This window comes from Chiroxiphia lanceolata, chromosome 2 (assembly GCF_009829145.1).
Source record: "Chiroxiphia lanceolata isolate bChiLan1 chromosome 2, bChiLan1.pri, whole genome shotgun sequence".
Taxonomy (NCBI): Eukaryota; Metazoa; Chordata; class Aves; order Passeriformes; family Pipridae; genus Chiroxiphia; species Chiroxiphia lanceolata.
The window spans coordinates 80137695-80163256 of record NC_045638.1 but is presented as its reverse complement, the minus strand read 5'-3'; the positions used below and the strand labels follow the sequence as shown (position 1 = coordinate 80163256).

General features: G+C 36.7%; 1 protein-coding gene across 6 annotated transcripts in view; it reads left to right on the top strand.

Annotated features, from left to right (window-relative positions):
• Positions 1-11958: 11958 nt before the first annotated feature.
• Positions 11959-25562, top strand: part of CNTN5 (contactin 5) — a 614386-nt gene continuing 600782 nt past the window's right edge. For 4 of the 6 annotated variants that reach the window (XM_032680307.1, XM_032680309.1, XM_032680308.1 and 1 more), the window contains exon 1: positions 12539-12847. The gene's annotated coding sequence lies outside the window, so the exon portion shown is untranslated. Of the gene's footprint in view, positions 12088-12323; positions 12337-12538; positions 12848-25562 lie in introns of those variants that run through there. The other 2 variants (XM_032680305.1, XM_032680306.1) reach the window with 2 other exon arrangements.

Sequence of the window (25562 nt, the reverse complement as noted above, 5' to 3'; positions counted from 1 at the left end):
TCAGTGTGATTGCAAGGCAGTTTGGATGGACAGGACTGTGGGTCACACAAATTCCCACAGTGTATGCCACAGAGTGAAACCAAGGCACCTCAGGAGCATTCACAGCCACTGAAGTCCCTCATTCCTTCCCCAATACAGAAGGGGAAGAGAAGGAGTATAAAATTAAATATATTTATTGTTGGCTTCACTTGATCTTCTGAAAACCAGAAGAGGTTCTTTCCCCACTTATCTCTTCTTGCCAGTTTCTAGCACCTAGCTGAGACACTAAAACAGTAAAATAAATTGTGTACAGTAATTTGACTGGTGCCTGTGGGGGCAACAAAAGATAGTCCAGTCTTCCTCAGTCGTTCCTCCCCTCTGCCCCTCCTCAAACACATCCTCTCCTTTCCAGACTCTGATGGGCAATTTGATTTGTTCTAAACTAAGAACATCGGGGGAATTGCAGGAGGGGCTGTCTGTATGCTCACATAATTAATGCATTCCAGAGATGGGGGAGCTGAGATGATTGAGATTGACTTTGGTACACATTAGTCTTCAAAAGGGTATAAAATGCTACTGGAGACTGGGCCAGTGGGCCAAACTGATCTCCTGAGGTTGTAGGCAGCTTCCATGTTGGTCCTCCGCTGGTAGGGAAGCCTGCAGAGTGCATCCGGTCCAGAGAGACACAACACTCGCTTTTGGACAGGCAAGTAAATTGGTAATATCCGGTCACATACAGAGATAAAATCCTGAAGTAGCAGCTTCATAGGTGCTTTGTTGCTTTGTAATTGCAAATTCCACAAGGCCAAGGACTGTAAAATTGTATATGTCTAGCCAAATCTTCTTATATTATAGCCCTTTAGACCTGCTTATATGATATACTGCACTGGCAATATTTAGAAACTGTATTAGCAATAAATCCAATCATAATCATCCACAGTGCCAAAATTAAATTTCTGAGAAAATGCGTGAGAACATTTAGATGAACGTACATACTTACACAGCTGTCACTTAATAAGACAACAAATGCCTCAAAAACACCTGAGAAGCAATAACTTGGCAGCAAAAAACTTCCACATACATCGATTTAGTTTTTGTGATGCAAAACACAAAGGCAGGTCAGGACCGACACCGGAAAATGCCCAACTCTATTGACAGTCATACACAATTTAAAAAAAATAGATTGTGGCTTTCCTATCCAGTCCCCAGACATTGAATGTATTTAGCTTTTCTAAAGTGGTGTGATATTAGTTTAATGATGCTATTAGTAATATCTGCAGAGAATGTATGAATATAAGCAATTACTTTTAGGATATTCTTACTTGGTAGAAAAACACCTAATTCCACTAATTGCCTCTACTTCTGTTTCTATTAACTGCACACTGTATACATTGCTTATCAGAAGTAATGAATTTTAATTAACATTCATGTGTAGAAATATAACTCAAAACAAACATGTCAAATCAGTTAATTTTATTAAATTATTGCATAGTTATTTCCAGAGCTAAAGCATTATTCCTAGGTATGAATTAACAAAGAGATTTTCAACTCACCATGAAAGTTAAAAAGAACTGTACATGAAACAGACATCTAGAGACTATCCCTAACTAATACATGAAATTAGACTGTTACATTAAACACTATTATGAATACATAATAGGAATTGTTACTACATAGTCTTTCAGCTCAGAAAATATACTCTAGATTCTGATAAATATAGGAAAAGTATGAATAACTGGAAAACCAAATCACTGGTCCAAGGCCATCCAAGGACTTTATAGCAGGGCAAGAAATTGAATCCAGATCTCATGAAAACTGGTTCAGTACTTTTACTACCAGATGTTAGGGATACGACTGATCAGTCATTGGGATTTTATAGAGACTTGAAACGTGAAGCAGTTTCAGAGTGTAATTTCAGCTTCCTCCCTGCATAAAGCCACAGAAATCGGAGGAAGTGGTTCATAGAATTTGGGGAATTAAAGCTATCCTGGATACCTGCAGTTCCTCTTACTCAATTCTCTTAACACCATGTTGTTGTGACTAATACTGATATAAGGATAACAATACATAATTAAGCATTCCTTTGATATGTATGTATTCCTTTGCAGTATGTATAAATGTTTGAAAATATACCTGAATTTAACTAACTGATTTATAGGAAGATTGGAGATTTTGTTTAAAAGCTAGTAAAATGAATGTGAGTCACCTTTGACTCTAAGGAAATTCTGATAAGAACCTTGATATGTGCATCACCCATGGCTGTGTACTTGCACGATTTCCACAGTACCTTATATGACTTCAGAAATGTTAATATTATTCTTTTCAGAACTATTATTACTCTTCTTTGCAGGTTCTGGAGTAAATCACCCATGAAAGCTCTAGGTACTTTTCAAAACCCAATGTAAATGTCTAAAATTAACGCTCTCCCCATTTGAATCACTAATGATATTATATATATTCAAGACTGCATTTATTGTGATGTATTTCACTAAAGAATCAAACTAGATTCAGCACCACTATTTAAAAAAGAACACAAAGCCTCAGGTGTGACTGTTTTCTCACTGTCTAGCACAGGTTTGCTTTTATTGGCACCTCAGTATTCCTAATCAATGTCATTTAATTCCTAACATGCACACAGTAAACAGAACCAACAATCCTATACATTTCTCCACTCCTCCTACACATGTGCGGACATAAACGGACAGTGTGGATCCACTGCTGGAACCATGAAACTTCAGTCACACTGACACTGAGAAAGTTGTCATGAACAGACATATGGAGGCAATATGACTCTTCTTAAGGTATAAGAGATGACACAAAGTGGCATGCTGCTATTAAATACATTTAACAGCCAAGACACATACCTTTCAGTCACTGTCAGTGTTGCTGTCATTTCAAGTGGGCAACATACATCATCAAGGAAATTGTCAGTAACCCCTGGAGACCATCTCTGTTATAATTGGCACTGGTAGAGGAGGAGGATGTGTCAGGTAGAAAGATATTCACACACCATCCTGAGATGGCAATAGGGGCAGTTAGCACTCCTTCAGACTTTCAAAACTGCTGTGGAAGTCATAGCATAAATATGAAGCATGAAGATAGCACTTTTTTACAGCTGCTTCTCACAGTATCGTGACATTTAAAGTGCATGCTAAAACCTATCAAGCACACTTAACACATAATTATGCTGTAACATGCATTATAAACCTAATATGAGCAGGATTAGTCTATCAGTGTTTTGAATTTGTAATGCAGACAATAAAATATAATGTCTTCAAAAATGCTGTTTCTAAGTTTATTATTCAATTAACATGTATACTCTTCGTAAGAAAATTAAACCTTTTAAGGGGCACAAAATATTTTTACTGCACATGTAGAGCATACAATTTAATTCTTAAGAATTGCTTCTGCCTTTAAATTATGTTATTAGTATGCTAAGAAAATTCTTACATGTTGTCATCACTCTTTAAATTTCTCTAAAAGGTACTTGCTATACATCTGCCAAAATGTCTCTCAGATGTAAAGGGGTTTGCTTTCAGTCTGTTCAATTAAAATCAGAAATGTATTTGTCTAAACCTTATTCCTATGCTAATACAGATTCTATAGAACAGATTTGAGTCAATTTTGTAATACTATTACCAATCTTTCCTATGTTAAAGGATTTACACTAATTGGATGATGTTTCAGAACAATAACTGGAATCCTACTAAATACTTATACATCCTTTACCTTTAGTTTTTCAGATGTAGTTCAGTATTACATAAAAGTATCTTTTTTTTTAATAAATTTTCTGATGTAGAACATTAAGATAGAGCTCTGAGGTGGATCTGTCTTCTTAATTCCTTATGTGCACTCCTAAGACCAGAAGTTGATTTTTTATGGAATGGAAACTAAAAAATAGACTTTTAAAATAATGGTACCTGACAACAAGATAAAAACAGCAACAAAAATCTCACCATTTACTGTTACATCCTTACAGAGTGCTGCCTTTTCAACAACAAATCCCAGGCTGACTATAAAAGCTGGTTGCTGTGTCCCTGAGCCCCTTTGTGAGCTTGCTCTCAGAAGCCTGTTCCACACTGCAGATTCCATGCTAGCTGTTTCTCTCTGTCTGTCCCTTCCCCCACTTTTGACTTGAAGAGACACTTGAAACTTTTCACAGTCTTCTCTTCCCTGGCATTTCAATAGCCTCTGGAGACCAACAGTTCTCCTCTTCCAGAGGATCCCATCTAACTCAACCTCCAGGGGCAAGAAGCAAGGCAACCATCCATCTATCTGGGTGGCCATGCTGTGCATGAAAAAATTAAAGAGTTATCCAGCCTGTCACATCTTTTATAAAGAAAACTAACATAAGACAGCTATTTTAAAGCTCTTACATTACATCCTTTATGATAACACTTTGAAAGGAAAACAGACAGATGCTTAATAATCACTTTCACTGCTAATAATACAACTGATAATTTAATACGAAAAGATTTTATCATAGATGGAATTGATGGTGTCTTTGCAGTTACTCTTTCTTACTACTTCTTACTAGAAGATTCCAACTGAAACTCCTTTTAACTTTGCCAAAATTGTACTTTTGGATTGAAATTTTCTCCACTGCGTGTCTGTCAGGAAGATGATTTATTTATTTTTTTTTTACAAATGTTTCAGCAAAAAATGATTCAGTCATTTCTGCACAAAGCTAACAGAAAGATACACTTTCACTGATTTTAAAGTATAACAAATTCAGCAGTTACTTTAAGAACACTTTGCAGCAAAGTCTTGACCTTTTAGCAGAATTTGTTTTTAAGCCAGAGGTGTTTCTGATACAATCCCAGCGATAAAACTGCTTTTTTCCATTCTGGAAACCACTGGAAAATATCCCTTCACTGGAGCTTGGAAAGTTCTAAAGGTTTGATAGATATATTCCTCAGCTTCTGCCTTCCAACTCAGAGCTTTGACTTGTTTGAGCAAGTTTCACACCTGGAAAGTGATTGAATATGGTCCAGAACACAGTTACAAAGACCAAGGAAGATTCTTCCTGAATTTCAATGCCACTTAATGTGGTCCATGGGATGTGAACCTGTGAAGTAATTAATAGTTTATTTTCCTAGAGCTTTAGGTTATTTCTTCTTTGGTGCTAAAGTGACATGGCAGTGAAGGAAATATGAAAAAAAGCATCACAACATCTGAGTCAAGGACAAAAAACAGATGGCAAGAGACAACTGTTGAGGCGAGGAGCAGATTGGGACAAGGAACCTGAGGGAGTGCAAGAAGGTTGAAGATGGGAAAGAGACTGTAATTAATAAGCAAAGAAATGGACTCTGAGAAGAGGAACATAAGGAACATGGGAATTAGCACTGTGGAAGCTACACAAGTCATGAATTGTGATCAAAAGACAAGTATGAAAGAACAAAATGAGAAAAAAGGCAGAAAAGTAATAATAGAAATGTAAGATTTGTACTGAAAATTTGGAATAATTATAGAGACAAAGAGGTCTCAACTCTGTAAGAATATAACTTAAACATTTGCAGCGACAGACAGATTGCAATACGTGGGACATTGCTACCCAATACTCAGAGAAGCAGATATAATGGATTAAGCTGACATCCCAATCCAAGGCCTGGAGGAAAACCTGACACTGAAAACACACTGCTGTACAAATGTAATGGAATCACACCTTTCTGGGGTATGATTTTAAACCAGTTTTCATTTGTTATTACTTGTGTGTTAGGAGAATCTCTTAAGCAGATTTAAAAATCTAATACATTTTCTTGAATGTCTTTATGATTATATGATGGGATTTCTGATTTTTTTTTTTTTTTTTTTTGGTGCATGCGGGTTTCTTTTTTCCTTTTTTGAAGATGGAAGTTACACTTTGAAAATCAGGTTAAAATAACAGAGCTGTAGTGTCAAAACATTGAAAAGTAAGTGATAGCATAAAAGTTCCCTGCATTATTTCAGTCTCTTCCCCCATTTTTGCTCCAAAGATGAATTTTTGTTTTTTGGACACATGAGAAGTTCATGTTTGAGCACTTGAGAATCAGAAAGAAGCCACCAAGAATTTCTATTTCTGACTTTCTAGTAAACACAGATGTGTTTAAGAAATTATCTTGCAGCTCAGCTCATAACCCTTGAAGTTCCCTTGAAATAGATCAATTCACTTTAGTAGCATGTGTAAGCATATTGTAGTAACTGTGATCACAATACTAGTAAGACATCATCTGCTTTAAAAAGCAGTAGTTTTGAATGTTGCAGATGGTATCAAGACATTAACAAAGCAGGGTATGTTCCTTGGTATTGGTTATTGGTGCAGCTGTTAAGTTAATGAAGTCAGTATATATTCAGTTTTAAGTGTAGACACATTTTATTTGATCTTGCATAGAACAGCTGTGAAATAAATGTTATAATTAATGTTCTGTTGTTTACACTGAAATCTGTGTATATATATATAATATATGCATAATATATGATAAACTCTGTTCAATTTTTTTAGTTTCTTGTACCTAAGATGGAAGATAATCAGATAATTGCACTTTCTTCAGAAAACATTTAAAAGTTTCAAAGTCATCTTCGTTTGTGCTTTCACCTGCCAAGTCACCATCAATAAAATTTACTATTAGATGAAATCAATTTCCTTTATTAAATTAATGCCTTCTTTACATACCTAGATTTATCATGTACTCAACATGTTAATACAGGCTATTCCAGTTATACTTGAAGAAATAACCTCATTCTAGCTTTCTTTTGTATTAAGTTTGTATAGGGAGTTTCACATTTACTACTCCTAGAAAACTGTCAAATAAAGGATAAACCTCAAAGTGAAAGTCAAATGTTGAATTTAATCTCTTTGCAGCGGCAAGCAGGTAGGTAAACTAGGGAATATTGGTTTTTTGTTATTTTAATCATAGCTACTAGAAACCCTCACTTTCAGGTATTCTTGGTCAAATGCTTTCTTCTATGGGGTAACGTGGTACACAACTTCAAAAAGTAGAATTGTCAACTCTTTTGTGAGACTCTGAGACTGAATATAATCTGAGGTTTTCTCAGACTCAAGAAAGTGATTTATAGATGTAGTTTTTCTTCCCCCCTCCTTCTGCCCTTTTTCTGTTTACATTTGGAAAAAGTTTTTTGGTTTGTTTGCTTTTTTGTTTTCAAATGAGTTCACAAATTCAGTTATATACACTTCGCCAAATAAAGACTTTATACTAGTGTCATTCAAGCTTCTTGGGGGTAACATTACTCAGCTTTACTTATGCATTACATTATTTATTGCATTATCTTGTACATTTCGTTATATTCCATATTTCCTCTTTTTCTTTGTGTATCTCTGAAATGCTCAAGTGACTATTCCAGAAGGCAATGGAGGTCTGAAAACTACAGGAACTTGTCTTCTTAGTACTTTCTTCACAGAGTCACAAATCTTCTGTAACAATATATAATGGAATTTCTGTGGAATACATAAGTTGCCTACGTAATAGGTTTCAGATTTTTGTTCTTTTCCTCAACAGAAAAATCACCTGGGCCTGAAAGCTCCTTATTTAAAAATAATGAAAAACTTAAGCCACTACTAGTGTAGTTAGAGAAAAAATATTTCCTTTTGCAACATTTTGTGAGACACGATGGTATCCAAATATTTTACAAAGTAAGCTGCAAAGCTCTGGTCTATAAGGGTAGAATTCTGTCTACAATTGTTAGACACGTAAAGAAAAAAGTCTTTTATTTTTCTCTTAAGTAGTAACATAAATCAGAGGAACCTGGAATTGTTCAGTATCTTTGAAAAAAATCAGGCCATTTATATTTAGGTACTGAAATATGAGTTAGGACACTAAATTTAGTATCCAACACTGTTTGCATTCAGCAGTCATGGACTCTGACCATTCTATAATTCAATGAAGGACACTGTTTTCATCCTTTTGTGCTCATGGCTCTTTGGAGATGTATGTTAGGAAGATAGTGGGTTTAATCTTTGTTACTATCGAGTTTTCATTGCTGCTGGAATATTTAGGTGTAATTATGGGTTGATTTTTAAAATTCTGTGGTCCTCAGAGAACCTCTCATTTCCCTTTTCTTTTCTCTACTTTGAAGATTATGAATCACCACAATCCCTTACTAGTTCTCTATTCAGAACAGCTAATGATACCAGGGGATGGCTGCAGCAGTAAGCAGATACGGGGTTTTTTTCCATTCTTTACCCTATTGTGCATTTTGCTCCCATATTTGTAGAAGGTAAAATCATTCTCCAGGGGACACTAGATCCTTCCTGTACATATGGTGAAGATAAATCTGGAAAGAATGAGGAAAATTTTGAGTTTGCTTTTCCTAGCATATTAACTAGTAGTTGTATCACAGCATCAAAACCAATGCATTGTATCTCATAGCAGGTGTTCCAGACATGTCTCTCATAAGGTTAGGAAAGCTAGGAGAGAATATGAATCTGCAAATCCCTTCTGATCTTTATTCTGCCTCTCAAACTACAAAACTATATTGCACTTGCACAAAGCATGCACAGAAAAGAGGAACCCTCTCTGATGATCAGTTCATCCTTGTTTCTGTCAGTAGCCAGAAGACTGATTTTTAGGAACTTGTTCCTCTGGTTTCCTATAGGCCAGTTCCTCACAAAGCCAGTAACACTCAGTGGAGTGTCAGTGTATAAATGGGTTTGGTATAAAGTTAAGATACATCTGTCACTTTCCTATGTCTCTCCCACTGTCTGTGACTTCTGTAGAGACAAGGGAGAGCTCAGCCTGTCCTCTTCTTTTAATAATTGAATACCGCAGCACTCCTAGTTAGCTCTTCGATGACCATTGTTTTGGTAGCAACATATTGCCTATACCTGCAAATATCAAAATATATAGTACCCAGCCCATTTTCTCTTCAACCAGGCAGCAGTGGAAATTTACTGGTGGTATTCACCAAGTAACAGAATGGTCTCATCATCCTTGAGGTGCTTGACGAACAGTACAGTTTTGTCATCCTCTCTTACTTAGATCATTGTTCAGAGAAAAACCACATTCAGTTTACAAGTTTCTCTTACAGAATCTAAAAGACCATTGTGGCATGCTATAAATCTGTGATATTCATTCCACTGCTTCATTCCACTGCTTCAAAACTTTTTCAAATAGGTTAATTTTCTCCCAGTCTTTATGTTGGACCAGATGTCACCTGTCTGCATTTCTGAAAATTTAGGAGTCTTAAGTCCCCAAAGGCTTTTTTTTTTTTAATGCAGCAACTTCTTCGCATTGTTAACATCTCCAGTTTGTTAATTATCTGCTGTAACTGAAAGCTTTCATAGTAGGCTCTGAATCTTCTGCTGTTTGCCAAAGGCCTGAAGAATTATGTGTCACATTTACACATAATTCTGCTTATGCCTCTACAAAATTTTCCTATAACTCTAATTATACAGCCATGAGGAGTATATCCAGATGTTCTAGGGGAGGACAAAATATAGTGGTTGCCACTAAAATTATACAGCTGTGTACTAAAACAGGGCCAATGCATACCTTTCAAAAGTTAGTGTTTTCAAATAGTGTTCTCCAGGTACCTCCAGGAACTCCACATAAATGGGAGGGGAAGAGTAAGAGAAGGTTTCATCATACTCTAAAGCTACCCCCCCCCAGTGCTGTTGCAGACACAGGTGAGGGGGAGAAATTTGTGAAGCCAACTATTTTCTTCAGAATTCACTCCCTATCTTTTACTTGTATTCTGCAATTGGTTACGAAAGAGCAGTGAAATATCCCAATAATAATGGTACTGCTCAGATAGCTCTGCATGTGGCAAAGAATATATTATACTCTGCTTAAAAGAAGGGGAGAGATTGAATGAAAAGGAAAGAAGTACAAAACAAATAACAGAGGAGCTCAGAAACAACTCAGACTGCAGATGTGCTGCATCTGTTTGCTTGTCCACTGGGGACACTGAGATAGAGAGATTAAGGCATTTATTCAGAGACAGTTAGACAACTAGACCAGATATGCAAAGCGCAGCTAGGTTGACTTAAAGTCCATAGCAATAATAGTACTGTAGCAAAGGGGTGAATATAATTCACTGTCTATGCATTAAACATCGAACATATATGCCATAAAACAGATCGCAATCTTACAATGGTGGAGTAAAGCAGGAACTCACCTTGCAAAGGATACACACAATCAAATGAAATTTTAACCCATTTTAAATCTGTGAAAGATAAAACTGGCACTCATACAAATCCAGCGCCTTCCTAATTATATTAAAGGAAAAGGTACAAATATCTCCTTGCAGAAATATTGCTGAAGTTAAAAAGAAGGAAGTGAACATTAAAAGCTGTCATCCAAAAGAAATGTGCACTTTGACAAGAACTCAGGTGAAAATGAGCCAAAAGTAAAAATAGTGTGTAACCCAATGGGTATAACACAGGGGCCTCAGTGTAGTCTTTAAAAGTAACCCGGATGTATAAACTTCACAAAGGAAGATAAAGGTCATAACCTCCAGTCTTTACGACTTAAAAAAAATTTGCATTCTTTTAATTCTGTCTCTACCTTTAAAAATAAGCGAACAATGAAAGTCACCTCTTCACAAGTAATTCCTCACTATTGTCATAAATAGCTACAGTATGCAAAAAAATACATTTATTAGCAAAAATGCTTCTGGCTTTAATGTTCACTTTGGAAATATTGAGAAATGGAACCTCATAAGTTATTCATTAGACGAGAATTAATGCAGTCACTATTCCTGGCTTCTGATTAAGTGCTGTCTTGTAACCTAGTAACATTGGAAATAATGACCAGATGATAATTTTCTGCGAATTGAGTCAATGAAGAGAAGCTTTGATATGTCAAGTTGCAACACTACTTGCCCAACAGAAATTGCTTGGAGACCCATTTACAGTTGTGGACACAATTTTCTTCTGTGTCTGTATGGGACAGTGCATACAGATAAAGTCCATCTCTAATGATGGATTAATTCTCACTCTTCCACTGTGATAGTTAAGGCAGTGGAAATGGTGATGAAGGAACAAAAATCTACAATCTTAGAATAATGTAAAAAAGGAATTTAAGGTTTTTTTCAGCTCATCCTCACTGAAAATAGCGGGCAGAATTCATTAAACTGCTATCTGTAAATCCTCTGACAGACTTCCACATAGTATACAGGACCACAAAAGTGTATAAAACTCTCTCACATCACTAACATCCTATCTTGCTGGGGGCTTCAATATAAAAGACAAGTGAAAGACACAGAGGAAAAACTTCTATTAGTATTGTCAGTTTAGGACTGGAGTTGTGTAAGAACACTCAGAAAATTCCAGAATTAATCCAGAATCCTTTTTCATTACTCTGAAAAAAATGAAGGTCTGTTTCTAAACACTAGTCAGCAAGTACCTGGGATAGGAAAAATAAATAAGTACAAAGACAAGTTAGTATAGAAAAATGCACACACACATACACACATATATGTACACCACAGAGGTTCAGAAAGCATGCACGGTTGAAATGGAGTCACTGAAGCAAAGAAAAATCTTGGAGAATAGGAACTACACAATAGTTACTCAGTTAAAAAGCGATCTAACTACTTGTGGAACGCAAAGGGGAAAAAATGCAAGGAAAAAAAACACAGAAGGGCAGAAAAGTATTAAATGTTAAAGCAGAAAGTTGCCATTGCCACAGGAAAAAAAAAAAAAAAAAAGGATTAGAATCAACTTGGAACCTGAGGGCAGCCATTAGAGAGCGGCAGAGTGGGAACCCACTACGTGTGTGGATAGATGCGAAGCGGCCGAGGAAGACGCGGAAGGCTGACGCGAGGAGCGGCGCCGGCAGCCCTGCCCCGCGGCTCGGCCGGGCGGGTGCTGCGGAGGGCGGCGCTGCGGGGGCGGGCGCGGAGCGCGGGGCGCACCGCCGGGGCCGGGGCGAGGCGGGGCGCTGCCACGGGCTGGAGCGGGATGCGGTTAACAGCGGCTGGATGATGGGGAAGGGAACATGGAGCAAAGGGGCTGCCGGAGCCGCGGCGTTACGGCTGCTGGCCTCGGGCTGGCTGCCCCGGGTGTGCCTCCAGCCCGAGCAGCCGCCGTGTAAAGACGGAGATCGCGCGGTGCGGTGCGGGCAGCAGCCGCGGCTCCTGGCTCCCTGGCTCCGGCTGCAGAGCGAGGGGGTAGGGAGGATCAATCATCACCCCTGGAGGGGAATAAAATGCATTACAAAAAAAAAAATCTTTAATAAACAATCTTCTGGAAGGAGGATGGACAAGGGGATGAGGAGAGGATGGGGTCAGAAAGTGGTGGATGGGAAAAACTGATGGTCTGGATTAGGGGAGCAGATCAGGGGATAGCACTCCCCAGCTGACCCTCTTGCCTTCACGCTCCGGGGCAGAGAAGTGAAGAGGAAAAAATCAGTGAGAAAGGTGGAGAGGAGCAGGAGGAGGAGGAAGGGGCGGGGGGGTGCTTGCGCGCTTAGGGGTAGGGGCGAGCGGCGGTCGGCAGTGTGAGGTGGCATTCGCATGAACACACATCCACATCATCTATACATCCACACGCGTCTGGGTAGGGGCGGGCAGAGCCTCCGCCGCCCCCCCGGGAGCAGCCGGGGGAGGCGCCTTGGTCCCCCCGCCGGGAGGGGGCACGGCGGGGCCGGGAGGGGCTCGCGGGAGCTGCTGAAGCGGATGCCTTCACCTGGGGCTCTCCATCAGTGAGCGAGGCGAGAAGAGGCAGTCGGGTCTGAGAACTACCTCTGGATGGTTTAAAAAAAAAAAAAAAAAAAAAAAAAAACAGAAAAGAAAAAAGGAAAAATCCCAACTCTGCAATCCTCTGCTCCCCCAGGCTCAACACCATAAGGGACTGCTATATTTGAGACTGTCAGAAGGATGGGAGAGAGAGACTGAGAGTCAGGGCGAGAGAGACGGTGCCACAGCAGCGGTAAGTGTCTCTGCCGTTCCCCCAGCCAGGCACTGATTTCCCTGGTTAGACTTTGGAGTGTGTGCAGATTATTCGTTGCAATATCCATCGCGGCATCTCTGTGAGCAGTCTGCTGTGAAGCCGGCAATGGTGAGAGATCCCGGTTTTGGGCTCCTACTACAGGTTTATGTGTTTTGGTTTTTTTTATTTTTGTTTTGAATCTTACATTGAAATTGTTGTCATAATTGAGAAGAAAAGTTGAAGCAGAAATTACTGTAGTCTGCTGTATGCTTCCTATCATTTAACTAGCAAAGCAAACTACTGCAGTGAATGAGTTGTGAAGAGAGATGTGAGGCTTTTAGAAAAAAATACATACTCCAGAGAAGAAATACCTGTTTCAATGTACTAATTTTTTATATCTGGGAGAGCTACCATGCTAATGCTTGATGTTTAATCAGGAAATAACCCAGCATATTAAATTTATAGAGAGGCACTTAAAGTTGTGCTGTTTGGAGTTCGGAATGGTACTTGGCTTTGGGATAAACAATTATCTCTAGAATTAGAAAAGTACGGTACCTGGACCATTCTCCTTTGCTGACAGGCAAAAGAGATGGAATTACATAAAGATGCACTGATTTTTCCGCTCTGATGTGAGGACAGTTGATAAGGCTATGTGGAATGTCCATGAACTGGCTAGAAGACAAACTTAGAGTTATTGGAACATAGAGCATGAAACTGTTTTTAAGATTTTTATATGAGAAAAAAATCATCCATTACTGTATCTGTACTTTAGATGTTTAGTTTCATTCCTCTTGAGCACAGAAACTTCATACAACAGAAGTTACACAAGGTAGTGTAATGTGAGGACTAAAGTTTTCTATGGGTTGTGATATTTCAGAAATTGAACAAAGTTTTTGCAAAGTTATTTTTTTTAATTTAAAAAATACTATTTTACTAAAACGACATATTTTCAAATTTTTTTGTTTGTTTGTTTGGTGGTTTTTTTTTTGTTTGGTTTTTTTTTTTTTTAAATGAAGAATCTGGTGCCAGTTTTTTTTCTGAGGAGTTACAGCATTCTTCTAGACTTCAGTGAGCTTTTGATGAGACCCTGAAGTTTGAAACTACATATAAATTACACACTCACTATTAGCCAAAAGCCAAGGAGGGATTCCTGATAATTAAAATTTGAATGATATTTTCTAATTAATAAAAGTGTAATTAATTCTTGCTGAATTATAGTACCACTCCTTCAGAAGTACTTTGTGGCAATCAATATTAACACAAAATCAGTTTATCATGATTAATGTTATTACAGTGGATATTGAAAGAATTAGCAATAATTGGGCCATTACTTTAAAGAGCTATCAAATTATCTATTAGAATTTCTAAAAGTATATTTAATAAATATACTTTAATTATTATAACACTTAGCTACAAAGTTTCAAAACCCCTTTTTCTCTCTTGTTGTGAGGGAAAACTCTTGTTTACTAGTGTGAGGTATGCCGAAAGGAAGACAGAAAACTAAGATGTGAACTATAGTAACTGAGGAATGTTTCATGTACAGTGGCCTTCAGTGACAATATACTTTTAACTATGGGAATGTTTAAGAGATGTGGTTAAGAAAACAAAGTCTGGGAAGACAACAAATATATTAAGGAGAGTAAAGTGTTAAGCATCCTTGAAGGTGATAACAGCTAGGTGGTTTTTTAAGGGGACTATTCAACATGCAACGCTTCTGTTTCATATACTTACAAGGCAAATGCCCATGCAAAAAGTCAGAACTTGCAGAGCATGTTCTGATAGCTATGGATAGTTGGGAGATTAAGAATGTAGATTTTAGTTTTATTGGTCAATATGAAGCTGAAGGTCCTACTTTGAATTCTAGGTTAATATATCAGGGGTAGGGATCTTAATTTCATTTTATAATGAGGGCAGGTGTACTAAGAATGAAAACAGAAAATTAAAAAAACCTGACTGCCTGAATTATAGTTGAAAATTTGAAAGAAAGGAGCTTTGAAAGCAGGTCTTAGGGAAAAATATCCTAGCAGCTAAGAAAAATAGTATGATTAAAAGTTCTACTGTTAAAGGGCAACTTTAAGAAATACATAACTTGGAGGACTGTTAGAACAGATTTAATACAGGAAGGTCATGACTGGCAAATTTGCTTGAGCCCCCTGAATAAGTTGCTGACATGGTAAACTATTGGGGAATCTGTAATATGATTTATGGGAGTTTCAGAAAATGTCCAGTCTAGTTCTGTGCTCCACAAAATATTGATTTGGAAAGTAAAATTTTTAAGGAATGCTGGAATGAATTCAAATCTGACTTAGATGTAGGGACCAGAGGGTGTCAGTAAAGGTAAAGAGCTCTGGATGGAAGGAGGAGGTTAAAAGTATGATGCTTTAAGTGACAGTGTGAGATCCAGTTTTTCTTCTTGCTTGTTATAAAGCTGGCATGTTCAAAAAGGGTAAATCTGATATGCTAGCAGTACAGAAAAATCTGTCCTACTAAACAGATTCAACAGACTAGAAGTTTTCTGATCAGGTTAATGACAGGAATATTTATTTTAAATAATTAGTGCAAGTCTTTACAAAAGGCATCATAGAAAATTATATGTTAAGAATATACATGCCAAGGCATTGAGCCCTCTGAGGTGATTGGTTCAATGGCATTGAAACAAAAATAGTTCTTCTGAACAATTTTGTCTTTCTACATGTAGCCTGCAACGCAGATCTTAGTTCCTCTGAATGCACTGCGTAATTTGTCACTGCTGGTTTGCTCCCTCCATATGCTCCTGCTAACTGCTTCTGCATTGCACTTTCTATCAGTTTCAGAACAACCTCAATCGTTTGAACAATGTCTTGTACACTAAAATGCTAAACTGAAATCCATCGCAGTTTATACTGCATTCTTAATTTCCTGAGAATCAATGTCAAACAGACATTTGCTAGCTAATATTATATTAGTAGGGGCTTTATAGTATTTATTCTCCTTCTTCTGTGCATGGCTTCTCTAATGCTTTTTTCAGAGTCTGTTACACCCTGGATTACCAACTTATTAGCACTTTACAAGGGAAAAATACTCTTTCTGGAAGTGATGGAGTCCCTATTGATTCTTATCTTCTGAGTGATTTTGATCAATAACACTGTATTAGGGGATGGTGCCTTTTCAAAAATTATGAAATTGTTAAAACTTGGTAAGATAAATACGTTCTTATTTTAGATCAAAGATTTAAAAGTCTCATACTGTACATGTATGTATGTATAGATGTGTTTATACACAAGTATGAGAGCAACAATTTTATGTCTTTGTAAGCTGGAACGGAAGCAACAGTAACATTTTCTGGTTAATGGAAGGATATGTAATCTGTTTGGTTTTACAATTAATTTCTTGTCTGATTTATGAAAATATCGCAAAGTGTGTGAACCTTAAGAAAATCTAATCTTTGCTTATGTGCTGCTTTCTAAAAGGAAATTCAGGATGATTCACTGTACTTCATAAAGGCAACAAATCAATTCTCAGGTGTTGCAAGTGGATATGTAATAAGGGAAATACAATGTCAGATTCTGTATGTTGTGAATACAATAAAACATTAGAATTACCATCTGTGTTACAGCTGATGTTCTTGATCACACATGCCCGTACTTATTCTATATAGTCATCCACTTGGACTAGCTCCTAAGCTTACAGAGTCATGAGGTTATGTCAGAATGACAGAGTAATGCATGCTGTCATGTGCTAGTTAAAACATCATAGCTCACCTCTTTACATCTCCTTCAGGACCAAACTTACATGTCAGTCTCGGGAAAAATTGATAACTCTTCTCCATTCCCATCCCTAGAAATAGAAAATACATCAAACTCTTTCCATCCATCAGAAATCTCTTTTGGGAATTTCCTTTTTCAGTATGCTCTTAAAGGTTTTATTGTAAATGGTGTTAAAACATGATGTTATCGTTGGGGAACCTTCTGCTGCTGGAACTAAAAACAGACAAACTTTGGTCATCGCAGTTCCTGAGAGGGTAAAGGATGACAACTTTTCACTCAACATACAAGGATTGTGGCTTCAGCCTCCTTGTGAGTGAGAAACATTCTGCTTCTAATAGTTAAAGATTTACTATATATTCAGTGGGTCTCCTAGCCTTCAAATTATTTTGATCAAGACTAAAATGTGTGACTTCGTAATTGATGCAGACATAGTATCGACCAGTCTTTTAGGTGTCTTCCTTTACCAAATAACATCACTTTACAAGAATTCATGAATCCCATTTTATTTTTATCAATTTTATTGTCTTCATTAAGTACATGAGGGACACTGCCTTGTGGCTGCAACATTCCTGCTATAGGTTGTAACCAACGTGCTATAGCAAAGCATTCAACCAAGAGTAGTGGCTACACAGATGGGCAGGTAAATGAAAAAGACTGTAGTATCAGAAGAACCTAATGTAAAAGCATAACCTCCTCATAATATTATTTTGAGAAGACATTCAGGCACTAAACTTGAAAAGTTTTAATTCTTGCTTAGACGTGAAGAGACATATCCAGAAGACGTATCTGCTGCAATATTTTCCCCACAAATATGGCCTCAAAACTACATGACAAGGAGCTTAACAGAAATTTACTCTTGGAAAAGGTGATTAATTATTACCTGTTTAAGAACATATGCATTATATTTTCTGAAAGATCACCCATTTTCCCTGTTAGCTCCTCCACAGCTCTTATATGCTTTTTACTCTTCGTTATTTGCAGGTCTCCACATAGAGTTGAGGTGTAATAAGCAAAACCACATCAAAATGAGTCAACAAAATTATAGTGCATGTTTTACCTCTTCTTCTGAGATAGTTCTCACAGAGAAAATTTTCCAAAAGTTAAATATTTTAGACACTCCAAAAAATTAGTCTGGACATGCTGAAACATTTGTATGACATTGAGCACTACTGGTCTAATAGAGTCATTCAGCTTTATCAAATTTATATTACTGTGAAGTAATTGGGATTATTCATTTATCTTTATGTTTATTCTTGTGATGGCTTGGATAGGGGACAAAATGTACAGATGAAATGGATGGAATAGAAAATACTGAAAATTTCATGAACTCTCTTGTTCTTATATAGGAATTTTAGTATGTCTAGCACAGAAATTCATTTGAAGTTCTAGACATAGAAACAAATTAAAATTCCCTTCAATCTGTTTTTCCTATGCTTACTAATGTTTTTTCCACAAGCGTTCATTGCCTGGAATATTATACTACAGCCCACTTTCTGGACCAAATTAATGATAGTAAACTTTGTATGTAATGTTGCACTTTCAAAACTGGAGTAAAACCATATATAGTTCTGTACCTACTACCTATGTTACTTTGATGTTCAGTTGACCAATTGCATATATAAATAGTAGAATTTCTTTTTTGGCTTAACTTGTAGGTACATCTATTTACATATATTAAAAAAATGCAGATGCCACTTTAAAATGCAGTTGCCTCAGATGTCCAATTCACATCATAAGTCCATACTTATGATTAGAACTCTGATTGTCATAGAAGATTTGTTTTATTGCTGTTTTATGAGCAAGGTCCTTTATTCCTTTCTAAATCTTACCATCATCGTGGCAGAAGGCATAACAACAATAAACCAAGATTGCATTGTACTAGTGACAGTAAACATGAAATGGTCCTTGAATCAAAGAACATATGGCTTAACTCAAAAAATTCCTTTTTTTGCTGTTATTTGTGACCTTTGAAAAGCTTATATCTGAGGGAAGACATCTGTGTTTCACAACCATGCTACAATGATCATGCACAGATTTCTTCAAGATCACCTCCCACACCAGAAAAAAGCCCAAGATACGATCTGGAACACAATGACATGTGTAATGATCACACATACGTGCTATAAAATGTCTTGAATATTTGTCTGAAGACTCTACCAGCAGTCCACAATTACTTCTGAAATGTGTATTTTTTAGACCTCTTTTCTAAATTGACTTCTTCTTCAGGTTTCCAAAATCTTGAATAGATTAAATCTTAATAAAATCAGTATATGGACTTTCACAAGACATTCTTTTAGAAGATAAGTTCTCCTTATTAAAATTTTTTATTTGTTTTGGTCAACCAAAAAATCATTAATTAAAAAAAAAAATTTACTCACCCTTGTGCCATGGCCTTATTCTTTGTTTGGTTTTTTTTACTTTTGCACATCTTAGGTGATACAAGGTCTTGATTTCTCAGTCTCATACTGTGCAAGATGCTCAAAATGTTACTCCCCTGTAACACCTGCAATACCGTATATTGTTGCCACTTACATAAAAGTCAACTCAGGGGATGTGGGAATAAAGCCGTGACTTCTCCGATGTCATAAAGTCTCTCTGATATGTGTATGCACATCTTCTCAACTCAAAACCAATTGTGTAGTATTTTCTCTGTCTGGACTTTGGAAGCTATTTCTTGGACATAGAAATAGCTTCAGACTCAGGAAGACTGCCTTGTTACATGATTTTGATAAGAGACATAATTGAAAACTTAGATCAGATCAGATAACCAGGGAGGATAATTTATTAAGAGGACCATCGGCATACAGAGATAATTTGGAAAACATGATATAGAGCTAAAATGTCTGCAGTCTTGTTTTCCCTCTTGCATATCACAATTGACTGATTGCTAAGATCTAAGTATTTATTTGCCTTATCAATCACTTTGTGCCTGAGTCATTCACTGATGGGCATAATCCTCTGTTTGTGACTTCAAAAGACATCTCTGGAGGAAATTTGAATGTCATCAGCAACGAATTGAGACATTACTGAAAGCATCAGGTAGGAGAGAGATGTTTGCACAAGGGGCATATTAATCAACAACTGGAGAAAATAAGCAGCGTCAAAGCAGTGTAATTCAGTTGAATTTGAATTAAATTCTTGCATATTTTCTGCGAAGCAGATGCAAGACAGTTAGACAGATTGATCAAATCATGCAAAAAACCAAAGCCCATTCCTAGAAAATAAATATAGATTGAGTAAATTGGGAAGCCTTAAGTGTATAGGAGTACTAAAGGTTCTACACTTGAAGAGTCATTACTTAATTTCTGTTATCTCTGTAAGTTTTCATTAAGTATCCATAAATTGCTATGAAGATTCTTTCTCTGTCAATCTTTTCAAAATACTTCCTTTGAAACAGTATGACTGTAGTTGTAAAAGGAATATAAAGGTATTTGCTAAGGATTTCTTTCAAAGCTTACAAAAATATGTTAAAATGATAAACAATATGGGCATGATTATATAGGATTATAGGATTTGTAAACAAGAATAAGGTATGAGAGAAAAAGGAAACTATCATAGTTTTTTTGTTATTTTGCTTCAACAGAAAATGATTAGTAGTTTCATATGTGATATTCTACATATAGTAAAAGCTGACATATAAGAAAATACAGTCAGTTGAACACTTTTAATATTTACTGAAGATAGTTTCTACTTCAACAACTGCATGCTAGTTTCATGTGTTATCTAAGATTTCAGAAAAGATAACAGGCTTTTTTGTGAGGATTGGCTTAAAGTCAAAAGAATGTGGGTTATGAGAAACCTCTCCAGAAACTGTAATGGACATGCTTACTCCTTGTAGTCTACAGCAGAGTAACCGAGAAGCTTAGGAGATCCCAAGAATTTGTCTAAAAACTACCTGTAGAGGGTATAATAGGATCTGGAATATTTTACAGTGGAAGAAACAGACTGTAAATAGCTATATAAAAGTCAGTGATTTTGGACTTTTTGTTATTATTTCTGGGTTTATTTTAGTATTGCAATGAGGTAAGAGCAAAGCAAATGCAAAAGCTTACCTTTTATTTGACCTAATCTTGTTCTTTGAATTGGCTGAGAAAAAGTCCATCCATTAAATTAAAAATAAAAATTAAACCAAATAAAATTAACTTCCAGGATCACGGACACTAAACATAGAATTGTTTTACTTCTTTATAATATAGGACAGATTTTAAGGCACCTCAGAGATATAGAAAGAAATCATTTTTCCTTGTTTAAGAAAACAGCTTAACAGTTCATTCAGTAGAAGCTTTGACAGGTTATGGAGAGAAGATTCTATTGCAGGAGATTTTTAATGCTTTCTACTAATTTTTATTTTGAAATTATTATTTACTAGTGTATAAAAGTATTAGTGGATTTGCTGTCTTTAGTTATAATTATTTCCTCTTAGTGTAACCTGTGTTGTTGCCATTTTCCTTTGTATTTCCTTGGATTTCTTCATCACCTGAGATTTTCCCACATGTTAGCTGTCATGAAATTAGTTTTCTTAATTTGGATGCTTGGTTTGCCGTTTCTGGAATTTGTATTTTATTGCTAATGTCAGACAAAGAAGAAGGAGATAAGGGGAGTATTGAGAACACAACCGTTCATCAGTTCCCACAGCCACATATAAAAGAAGCAAATAAATGTATTCTGTTAATGCAGTAAAGTCAGAGTCCTTGTGCCTTGAGATACATTAAAGAAACTCTCTAGCACTCCAAGGACTGCCAAATTAGATGATGCCGAGGGAAAAGAAAGAAAAAGGAAATAAGAAAAAAAGCACTTTCATATAAAATTCACATTGCATTTAACAAGCGTAAGACGGAAACACTTATCCAAAGCAGAAAGCACAGGTCACTACAGGTTGAGTTTAAGAGCCAGACTTTCCACCGAGTGGCTGCAAACACAAGTCAGGTAGTACAGAAATGGTGAAGCCCAAGCAGTGATGAATCCCCGTTTCTCTGCTCGGTACTAAGCGAGAGGAAGAAGGGGAAAGCCCACATAAATTATTCATCTTCTGTGTCACAGACCTGCACCTGCAAATGGATAATCCCTCTATTAGGGTTGCGGAAGGTCACATAGCACATACACAAAACACTGTTCTGGGTTATTGAGTTTTTTTGATATGCTGGGTAGAAGCTGTCACCTGAGCACCATTGGGAATCAGGTATTGTGCTTACTATCCTGTCAAGTTATATTTGTCCTAAAAATACCTTAGTTACCCTTATGATATGTTCTGGGTATAGAATAGATTTTTATAGGCATACTTCTTCTCACTCAAAGCATGCATTTAAAGACTCTGTCTTTTAAATTTAATGAAAGTAAGCAGTTGAAGTCCATTGGCCACTAGTACCTGGTTACTCCTGTTTTCCTTAACGGCTTGGGCATATCTCTCACATCTCTTCTTGTTCTCTTTTCTTATTGCCACACTAGGGTCACATCCTTGCTTTTTGCCTTGTTATAATTGTGATCAGGGTTTTGTGGCTAATCTTTACTCATAAGGACTAAAAACCATCCAGAGCGAAATTCTCTGCTGGCATAAGCAAGTGTAGCAACACTAAATTTGGTGGGATCCTGCCTGCTCTTTTTAGGATGGCTGCCCCACCTTGAATTTTCCTGCTATCCTCAACCTCTACTCCCCTATGAAGCATATTTTGCCACTCGTTGTGACTGACGAATTCTAGGTTGGATTTTAGATCCACTACAAAATATATTCTGGCTATGTTAGCAACAAGCAGAGCTGCACAAAAATTACCCATTTTTGTTCTATAAGTGTCCATCTGCAGCAATGATGGTTTTCTGCCTAAATATTTTATTCTTCTGTGAATGTGCAAAAAATGTGACTTTTTTTTTTCCCTCCTACCAGTTCTGCTGACAAGCAGAACTTTTTCATACAACTCTATAATTAGGCTCCAGAGTCCTGTGGAGACACACAACAGAGTAGTAGGCTTTATATTCTGCAACATTCAAAAGTTGCAGTTCACAGATATGTGCACTTATATTTATCCCATCTCTTTGCATGCTATAACTAGTCTCTTCCACTCCCTTTAGATCTGTTCCCCTGTGTCTAACAAAAATGAGAATTTTGAGTGTTTGTGGTCCAAAACTGCAAATCAGCACTCGACCACTGTGTGAAACTTTTGACAGAATGGAACAGAGTTTCAGGTCATTGAAAATACCAGCTCAGGAATCTTGTGTTGCTTTAGGTTATGTAATGAAACTATCAAACTTTATATCAAAACATATAATTCTTATGGGTTTTCACGCAGTTCTTTTCAGCATGATTGTGAATTTTTATTGTTGTTTCCATCACATTACGGTGTTCCTGATCACAAAACCCAGTGGTGATGTTCCTATATAATGTTCCTATAGCAAATATATAATTGAAAGAAATAGATCACTGGTAAAAGTTTTATGTGGATTATTATATATTGATGTTGTATGGCCAATGGGGAAATCATCCATTTTCCTTTAAGATAAGCTTCAAACTAATTTGTGTTAAAGTACGTCATTTTAGAGAACACAAGTCTTTGCTACTTGAGGCCACAGATAGCCACAAACACCAGTAAATTAGTAACATTAGTTTTGCCTCCTAAAATGATTAACATCTGAGATTTCACAACTAGTAAGCTTCTATCCAAACCATTTGGAAACATGGACTAATATGATTCGTTTAGCTTTGTATTGACACAATTTTGAGAAAAATATTTTCATGTTATAATATAGTTAATGAGAATTGCAGCTTAATCTTTAGCACTGTTACCAGCAAGAAGAACATTTCCTGTCCCTAACTTATTTTTATAGGTTTACTTAATAATATAGGCAGTTGAGTCTGCCTGCTTGAACTAAAATAATTAGCAGACAGTAAACAACATTTTATGTTTCACTTTATGAATGGTGCGGTGCCACTTTAAATATTTAATGTTTTGATCTGAATGATCAATTAGTTAATGCAAAGTGCCAGGTTACAACTACAGTCTGAGCAAGAAAGCTGAGTTGTAAGAAAAGGTTGGCTCCTGTAACTGCTTCCAGCCAGCAAGGGCTGCAGGAAATAGAAGAAGACCTAAAATGAATGTTAAAAAGGAGGATATAAAAATGTAGAAACTGTCAGAAAACAAATGGTAAAAACATGAGAGAGGAGTGGAAGTGGATAGAAAGTTGTTTAATGCAGCTCAGTGACTGAATATCCAGGTCTTACAGGAGACAAGTATCTCATACATTTGAATTTCGGGTGGTGACTTATTTCTTTGTATATTCAGGGCAAGAAAAACAAAAAGATATCTCAGTCCAATTTACTTGCTTTTCTCATGAATACTGATGGTCTAAGGAAGAGAAGACCCAGAGTGTGCCCGCAAAGTAGTCAAAGCTTAGGTGTTGAACGTGCCAAAACCAGCAATGATTGTAGTTTTAACTTCAGGACCCATGTACACATGTTCTGAGCAACTTTATACACAATCTTAAACTAAGCATACACTTTACCAACCTTGACTTCAATTTAGTTAATCTTAGGTGAAGTCCTGAACAATACATTTAAGAAAGAAATAGCCATGTTGTATTTCCATCAGAAACATTCAAAAGCATACTCCTCAACCTTAAAAATGTGTTTATTTTTGTAGATTATGTCTTGTAAACCCCAATATTTCTTTTCTATTGGGTTTTTTCTTTTTTATTTTCAAAATTCCAAAAACATTGAATATCTGATAAACACATCATAAAAATTTTAAACAAGCTGTTTGATTCAGTCAAATGTAGTTCACTTTCAACAGTATAAAATATTCAGAAAAACATGTTTCCGTTTGTTTTTTTCTGGAGACTAGATGAAGATGCAGCCAGTGCCATGTGAGGCTAGGGAATAACATTATTTTCTGGCTGATGCACAACTCAAAAAAATGTCCATAAGGGCATTTCTTACTGTACCCACTTCCATGAATTAGTTCTATTACTGCAGCCTACTATGAGGCTTCTGAGCTGTAACACATAACAGTTTTCCCCTCCAACTCTTTTATTAATCATGATCACACTTAGAAAAGAGCCTTGCCCGTTTTTCACGTTTCATACTGAATTTACAGGATTGACAGAAAACCCACAAAAATATTTGCTAACCTGTTATGTTTGGTACAAAAACCACTGCACAGTGTTTAATACGACTCCCTGGTGTGTCATTTGTGTATGGTTGTTTTCTATAGAAAGATCAAGCTTTGGCTGTATTTTTCAGTAGAGTGTGCTGCCTTCAACATTTTAAAGACGGTACTACAAGTCCCTTGCCATTTGAATAGGGGAAGTTCCCTGGAAGTGTGCTGTGGAGTGGAGGGAGGTTTGATGGGGCACAGATCGTGCATATGGGAAACTGGCTCCATCTCATCCTCGTGCTGGGTTGAGAGGCTTTTCACCTGTCACTGACACCAATGCAACATTACTGAAACATTACATGTCTGTGTCACTGTCACTATTTTTTTTTCTCCTTTGGAAACAATCAACAAAACATCACAGTCTCTGAGAAAAAGCGAGTCTTACAGGACTTCCTTATGAAGTGGGTCTACTTTTTCTTTATTTATAATAAGCTTTGATGACAGCATTTGAGTGCTTATTTGTTAATGAAAATCCAAAGATGGATGTGAAAAAAAGAACATTTCATTTTGTTCAATATTTGTTTCTTTCACAGTTTTCTTCTCCAGACTAAAAATATTCTTTTGATATATTAAAAATAAATTCCATTCCCAACTGGGATTTTGCTAGTCATTGTCATAAAACAGAAAAATCTGTTTTTAATCCAGCTAATCTATTAACTACCACTGGTTCTGAGCAACCAAGGACTTAATTTTCACACTGTATCTATTCTCCCATCTGTAGAAACTGATGCAAGCATAAGGGAAGCCAGTTACCTATTCATCCTCTCTTCATGGCTTTTTCTGTGACACAGAAAACTCTAAAACTAACAGCAAAGAGCAGTTTGAACA